The sequence below is a fragment of the Protopterus annectens genome, chromosome 4.part0, assembly GCF_019279795.1.
Source record: "Protopterus annectens isolate FY-2018-M chromosome 4.part0, PAN1.0, whole genome shotgun sequence".
Classification (NCBI taxonomy): Eukaryota; Metazoa; Chordata; order Ceratodontiformes; family Protopteridae; genus Protopterus; species Protopterus annectens.
In genome coordinates this window covers 1,106,923,784-1,106,931,717 of record NC_056733.1, presented here as the reverse complement: position 1 = coordinate 1,106,931,717, position 7,934 = coordinate 1,106,923,784, and the positions used below count along the sequence as shown (strand labels likewise).

Sequence of the window (7,934 nt, the reverse complement as noted above, 5' to 3'; positions counted from 1 at the left end):
GCTCATGTTCTTTTATTACTGCAAATTCTCTATCTGCCTTTCTTGCAGTAACTCCGTCCCTAGTGTTTTCCCTTCTGCTATTTAGAGACAGCAACCTTTGGTATACTGGAGACAGATGTATTAATTAGCACTTACCTTTAGACAAGGCTCTCTCTGATGTATGTGTCTTGACTGGTTTCTCTTCCTAATAGCCGAGCATCATTTCAGCAGAGTAGCAGCCTTCCTCCTCTTCCAGCATCTTCATCATCCGTACCGTTTATAGGTGGTGAATAAATTAAAAGGGAAACTCTCAGTTCAAAAATTCTAGAGTGAGGAAGGGAGTGGAGGATTTTTCTTTTTTTAGGAAGCGGAACTGACCTCTGTTTTTCAGGCAACAGTACTGGCAGATATACAGCCTGTCTCCTGCAGGTCTGCAAGTGTGGTGGTGGGAGGGAGCTGATCTCCTGTGAGTTAGACTGAGGTTTTAACCCTCAGCATACAGGCTTTTAGGAAATGGAAGCATTATCTCTCATATTTGGTGTACCAAGCACATTCTGGAAGACCTTAATGAATACTTTACTCTGGGACTTCTGAGTTAATTTTCAGGCTGTTTCAGACTGTATCTTACAAGTACCAAGTATTCCTTTGTCTGCACTCCCAGGAAAAAACCTGTAATGCATGGAATGCTAAATAAATTATGTGATAAGTACAACAGGAATGTGGCTGACAAACAGTAATATCCTAAAATGTAAGACATCATTTCAGCTATTAAATGCAGACATGATATTCCTGCTCAAAATATGCATGTTTGCTTACGTGTGATGAACTGGCAATAAGTTTATAACTTTTAACATCATATTTGAAGACAAACCATATATTTTTTCAGTTGATCCTTTGCATTCACCAAACAAAATCTGCTATGCACATCCACTAACTGACAAAACCAGATTACCTTTGCCAAGTATGTTACAATGTGGCTGTGCAGAGGCGATGGAAAATAATTTGCTTAAATACCTGCAAAGGACAGAATAGCTGTAAGCGGAGGTAAAGAAAGGTAAGGCAATGAAATATATAAAAAGTATGCAATCTCAAGAAGGTGACTGAAACAAAATGAAGAAATGCATGGGTTCTTTCATGAAAAGTCCAAGGGGCAAAAAAAAATGAATATCACAAAATTCAATACAGCTGAGAATCTGGTTGTAAAATACTCCACTCTATAAGCAAGAAGAAAAAGGGGGAAAAACCATGGAACGTAGCCTGAATAAAAAAAATTATAAGCAGTACAAAATGGAAGTCATTTCAGGGTACTGATATAGCCAATGAAAGGGAATATATTGGTAAAGAACAGCAGTCTAGCTTATAAGTGAAAACAGTAATACTTTATGAAATTCATTCTGAAGTTCTGGGTTTGATATTGTCAAATCCCTCTTATAAACGTTAGGAGTCTGGGCAAGTCATTTAGCCAGGCAGTGTTCTCACATCACCCTTGGGGAAACAAAAAACCCACTTGTATCTAGTATACTTAAAAAGAAAATCTACCTGAAGAGTAAATATTTTTTGGGGCAGGGGGTTTAGTGAGGGGTTCTTCTTATTTTTGACAAAAAAAGTGCAGGTATCTATGCTTTAATGCATGTATATAAATGTGTGTGTGTGTGCTTTGCTTGGACAAAAGTACTAAACTATTGAATTTAAATACCTTGGACATATGTTCCTATCACAAAACAGCTGTTGGATAAACTGGTAGGGATACAAGACAATAACTATGTAGAACATGCATGTTTCACTCAAGGATGCTAGAACCAACAGATGGAGATATGGTGGTGTGAAAGCGACAGTAGAAGATAAATACAATGATTTGCTAGTCAATGGTAGTCCCTTAGTAGAACAATGGATGTGTTACTGAAATAGAAAAATAGGAAATAAAAGTGAGTAAGACATGCACCACTCGGTAAGATATTTGTATTCTGAAAATAGTATGAAGTCTGTGTTATATACCTGCACCTTTGTAAGGAACAAAGCTGAATCCATCCCAGACACATATACTCTAGGCTAAAATATTAAAAACCAGGGGCTTCCATATATTGCGACCAGCTGAGAAGGATTTCTCTTTTAGCACTCTATATCATCTATCACTAAATCAGTCTGCATTTAGTACTGTATATAGCACGTGGAACTGCTGCTTGCTTGCTTTCTTTTTATTTTACTTTGATACTTGGGTAAGTGAAATCATCACCAGACAGTTTTCAACTATGACCAAGGCTCCTAGAGGCAGCAGGAGGTGAAACATACAGCAAGGAAATGGAATGTAGTCGTAATGAACAGTGATATATACCACATACAGTGGAGTACATACCTGTCAGCCTCTTACAGCAAGAAATCTGGACAAAGCCATAAATAATGGGGTTACAAAGGCCCAAGAACAGGGACATTTTTTTTAAATATTGCTCTTACAAACATAGAAAGTAGATAGAATAACAGGTTTTGCATTAGCATGAATTTTCTGAAGGTATAAAGTCTGAAACTCAAATGTCTGTCATTATTTTCTTACCTCAATCTTCAATAATTTGCCAATGCTTTGCTAGAAAACCACAGGTTTATGAAAAATGGACCAAAAATATGAGGCAATATTATAGTCAAGATATTTTTGTAAGGTGTCACTGCTTAACTATATTGATTTTTCTGACTATTATATTGGAAGCATGTACGGACAGCTTCATTAAATGGGTGTAGTTTTAATTCATTCTTAAATACAGCCAACGTACCTTGCCTTCTCCCATCAGCTGGTAAATGATTCCATATAGCAGGCCCAGATTTGGAAAATGCCCTTTCTCTTGTGGCTGTTTTGAAGAGGGGTATAACTAGGACAATAACTTCTTCAAGATTTTCTGTAAGGAAGTTTTTTGTTGCTTGATGGATGATTTTGTTTTTAGAGGAGCATATATCATCCTTGTTTGATAATTCTGAAAAGGAAAAAGCCAAGTTGCAGTCTGACACTATTTACTGGTAGCTAACTGAGAACTTTCAAAAGGTCACTGTGGTGTCTCCTTAGCATCAGCATGTAGGATGGATTTATATATTTTCTTTTCAGATGTCTATATTTTATAGGTGTTGGAAATGGAGTGAAGTGTTGCTAATGACCAACCATATTCTAATTTGGGGATAAGAACATTTCTAGCGATGGCATGACTGACAGAGAGACAGAAAGGAGATGAGAGATCTAGCAACATAATTTTAACTGAGTAGTTATTTTATTGACAACATTATCTCTGTGCAGAGCAAAGGATGAGGAAGGATTTAAAGTTAGGGTAAGAACTGTTTGCTCAGTAACATTATAAAGGTGGATGCCATTGTTATCTTTATAACAAGAACTTTCTCTGGTGTTAAATGACTCAACATTCTCTTCATCCAGGACTGCTGCCAAGTTGGACTGGTTCATTAAGGAAAAACAATAAAGGAAGCTACCAAGCAAAAGTTACCCCTAAAATCACAAAGAAAAAGGCTTACATGAAGGCAGCATCCCTTTTGACTGAAGAGAAATTGGAAAGTCAGCCTAATTTAATGAAAGTGCTAACTGAATTTAAGAAGAGCCTAACCTAATAGCAAGAACAGAATGTTAAATTGTAAATTGTTAATTGTTGGGATTAGACCACTCCTTAATGGATTCTAATTTGAAAAATCAAAGAACTGGAAGTATAGATTGAGTTTCTAATTAAGTAAGTCCTTGTTATTAAAGGGAGAAGATATGGAGAACAGGGATCATTGTTTTATATCAGGATCCTTGGCATCTCTGACAGCGTTGAAAGATAAGACATGGCTCTTCAGATATAACACCATATGGTCACTTCCTCTCAAGACTGTTTCTATATCTACTAAGCCTAGATAAATAATTATCAAGTTCCTTTCCTATAAAGAAAAAGAGATTTTAAAATTAGCTTGGGCATCTGATCATGTCTAATACTAAAGAGTTAAACTCTAATTTGATAATAACTACTAAACAACCTTGGTTTATCAAAGGCAGAAGCTGTGGCCATTAGTGGCTGACCTTAAGAAATACAGTGTGAAATACTCAGTCCACTTTCTGTACAATTTGGGAACTGCAGCTTTTGCTGGTATTAAAACTTTTCTTGGTTCTGAATAATTCCTGGGATAGACCCTGCACCAATGGATATCTTATGATGGAATCATGTTTGGTGTATAACAGTACCTGGACAACAATGAGAGAACAGACTTGAGCAAAGTACCTGCACCAAAACGCTTCCAAAGACTTAAGCAGGTACCATTTACAATGCATAATAATTTGAGTATACTTGCAAAAGCTCCAGACACTACTTTTCTTTTTTAGTGGCATGTTCATGTTTGCAGTCATTTACTTACAAGATTTGTTTCCTTTAATTGTCTCTTCCCCTTGATCAGATATTTTGCCCTGACAGCAACAACAGAACAGACATTACCTGTCTTTCTGTGCAAATCACCTGCACACAAAATCCTCAGAAGACTAAAAGCCAGTGATCCCCAAAAAGGCTAAGGAGTTCAGAGGGAATAGTTTCCCGGAGGATGTTCCACATTGTTTGCCAAAGATACTGGAAAATGTAGCCTTCATTGGGGTGCAATAAGGGTGACTATACCTGCTTTGGAGATTGTTGTATTAAACTAAATTGTGCTCATGTAAATGTTTTACTGGGATGCAATAAATAAGCAGTTGTGGGATTATTATAAGTAGGTTTGGGCAATACAATGTTACAAATAGTAACTTTAGAGTTTCCATTGTTGAGAAAAGTAAAACCTGCTGTAGAACAGAGCATGTGTTGTAACCTTAAGAAGCATTTCAAAGTGAGGGCACATGCTTATAAATAGAAAGCATGTGCAAGCAGCAGTGCCATTTTGAGAGAACAGCCAGAGTGGGTTTGTACCCATCCCCATTTCTGTCTTACAGCCAGCGTTCTTCCCACTCTGGCTGTTCTCTCAAAATGGCAAACATGAACACATCACTTATCTAGAGGAAAATAGTTTTTTATTCAGGCATGTCCAAGGGTCAGCTCCCAGTGTTCTCTCCTGTCTACCTGATGAATCTGGGCATATTGAGGCAATGTAGAAATTGCTTCATGTACACAGACAACCCTCTCCTCCTACCACCCAACACTACAACCTGTGAGCGATGCATTTATCTAGCCAAACAGGAGGTAAAGCTCTCTCCAACCAAGTCTGAACTTGACAGTCATGAGAAGGTAAACATTTGCACCACACCACACTCGTCACATAGTCTCACTAAATCTATACCACCAAAATCCACACATAGTAACACAAAAACATTCATGGAGGCTCTCAATAATAATCTGTCTAAGCAACAGAGACCTCCAAAGCAGAAACGCAAACAACCTCCATCCCCTAACACAACCCAAATGATACATAGCCCACAGACTCAGTGTGCCACTCAACCACAGCCAATAAGGTAGAACGTACCCAACATACTAGTCATAGGTGACTCTATAGTCAGGCACACTGATGTCCCACTCACCAGGCTAAACAAGGAGAAGGTTACTGTCAGCTGCTTGTCGGGTGCCAGGATCCACCACATAACCCATGCACTCAGGTCACTCCACAACAAGTACAAATATGACTCTGTCATTGTCTATGTTGGTGTGAATGACCTGAGACATACCTCCCTGGACTACATGAAAAGAGACATGGAAGAGCTCTCCGATCTTGTAGCCCAGGCAGGTATGACCCTAGCCCTGAGTAGCATTCTGCCATCGCCCCAACTGATACCGCAGTACAAGGACAAAATGATTGACTTCAACAATTTGCTAAGCTTCTGGTGTCATTCTAAGGGGATTCAGTATCTGTCTGCTTGGGATGACATGGTCGACAAACCACGATGCTTTGCCACAGATGGCCTGCACCTGTTGCCCCTGGGATTCCGGATACTGGCTATGGCTCTTGCTGCCCCTATAGTGCCTTTATTTAGGCAAAGTTCAAATAACAAATTCACCACTGTAACAGGAACAGGCAAACAAAAACTGAGGGTAATGCTACTCAATGCTAGAAGTCTAAATCTCAAAATGCACTCACTCGAGGCACTCCTTAAAATGGAGAACATCGATATCTGTGGAGTGACTGAGACTTGGTTCAAGGGTCCAGAGACCACCCCTGCACTACCAGGCTATAACTTATACCACACATTTCAGCCATGTAACCTGGACCGAAACACCAAAGGCGGAGGTTTGTCCATATTCATTAAGGAAATCTACACCTCCAGGCTAGCTGCTCAGCATAATGCATCCGAAGTTATCCAAGTGCAACTAACTCTGGGCAAAACTGCAATCCAAATTGCAGCTTACTACAGATCCCCCACTATGCCCCAGGATTCCCACTCCTCTTTTCTTGATGTACTGGAAAATATTAGGGTTCAACCAAACACCCTAATAATAGGCGACTTCAACTACCCCACCATTAACTGGGAAAACTACTCGTGTACCAACTCCTTAGTTCAACTCTTTCTGGAATTCATAAACTCCAATGCCCTGGATCAACTTATCCACACGCCCACCAGGGACAACAATATCCTAGACCTAGTCATTACCAACATGAGTGACCAGTGTTCCACACCTGAAGTCAACTCCTCGTTGGTCCGATCCAACCATAAGCTAATCACCATTGATATCCACATCCTGCCTCCTCCCCCCATTAAGGAAACCACGGTAAAAAATTTCTCCAACGCCAACTTCATGCTTCTTAAGATAGAAGTGGTGAACTTCATGACACCCATGCAGATGGACAATACAGTTACAACTGCTGAATCCTACACAAATGCACTCTATAAGCACTTACACGAGTGCATGGATCATGCTATCCCAAACAGAACCAAGATGCTATCCTCCAAAAAAAAGGAAGCCAATCTGGTGGTCCCCTGCCATAAACAAACTGTACAACAGAAGGAAGAAACTGTTGCAAAAGAGAGTAAAATCCCATGAGTGGAGCAGCTCCCTGGTCAGCCTTAGTAAGAAGCTGAGATCCCTTATAAGATCCTCCAAAGCTAGCTATGAAAACAAAATTGCCACTAATTCTAAGGACAACCACAAAGCATTCTATAGCTATGCCAAGAATCTCGATGGCAACACCTAGATCTGCTCTGAGTTACAGCACAAAGGCATGAAAATTACAGAACTAACTGATATTGCCAACATCCTGGCAGATAGGTTCAATGCTAACTTTACCCCACCCCCACCCCCTAAAGGGCCCATATCTATACAGGAAGAATGCAGAGTCCCTGTAATCACAACTATGCAGGTAAAAGATGCACTCTCTAAAGCCAAAAACACAGCATCCATGGGACTGGACAACATCCCAGGCTGCGTTTTACACGAACTTCAGAACAAACTGGCTCCCCACTTAAGCACCATGTTCAATAATAGCCTTGCATCAGGCTTTGTGCCCACTGAAGGGTGCACAGCAACAGTTATCCCATTCCACAAAGGGGGTGCCACCACTGATCCCGGAAACTATCGACCTATTAGCTTTATGAGCCTGGTCTGCAAGGCCATGGAACGTATCATCATGGAACTCATAAACAAAGACATTGGTAACCTCCAAACTCTGGATCCCACCCAGTTTGGGTTTGTGAAAGGTAAACCATGCCTCCTGAACCTGATCGACTTCTTTGAGGCAGTCACCAAAGCCATAGAGGAGGGTAAGGTGGTTCACACAGCCTATCTTGACCTCGCCAAGGCTTTTGACACCATCCTCCATTCTGGAATTATAGCTAAACTCACTAAACTAGGTATAAATCCCTATGTCACAAGATGGGTTGCCAAATGGTTCACTGACAGAACCCACACTGTAAAAGTTGCAGACTCCAAATCTGACCTCAAAGCAGCGACAAGTGGAGTACCACAGGGTTCCATCCTGGGACCTCTCCTGTTTAGTATCTACTTCTCTGAAGTACAGGCTAACACAGA

General features: G+C 40.2%; 1 protein-coding gene across 5 annotated transcripts in view; it reads right to left on the bottom strand.

The window, feature by feature from the left end:
* Positions 1-426, bottom strand: part of RELL2 (RELT like 2) — a 610,006-nt gene extending 609,580 nt beyond the window's left edge. The window contains exon 1 of one of the 5 annotated variants that reach the window (XM_044069084.1): positions 136-426. The gene's annotated coding sequence lies outside the window, so the exon portion shown is untranslated. Of the gene's footprint in view, positions 44-135 lie in introns of those variants that run through there. The other 4 variants (XM_044069083.1, XM_044069081.1, XM_044069082.1 and 1 more) reach the window with 4 other exon arrangements.
* Positions 427-7,934: the final 7,508 nt, after the last annotated feature.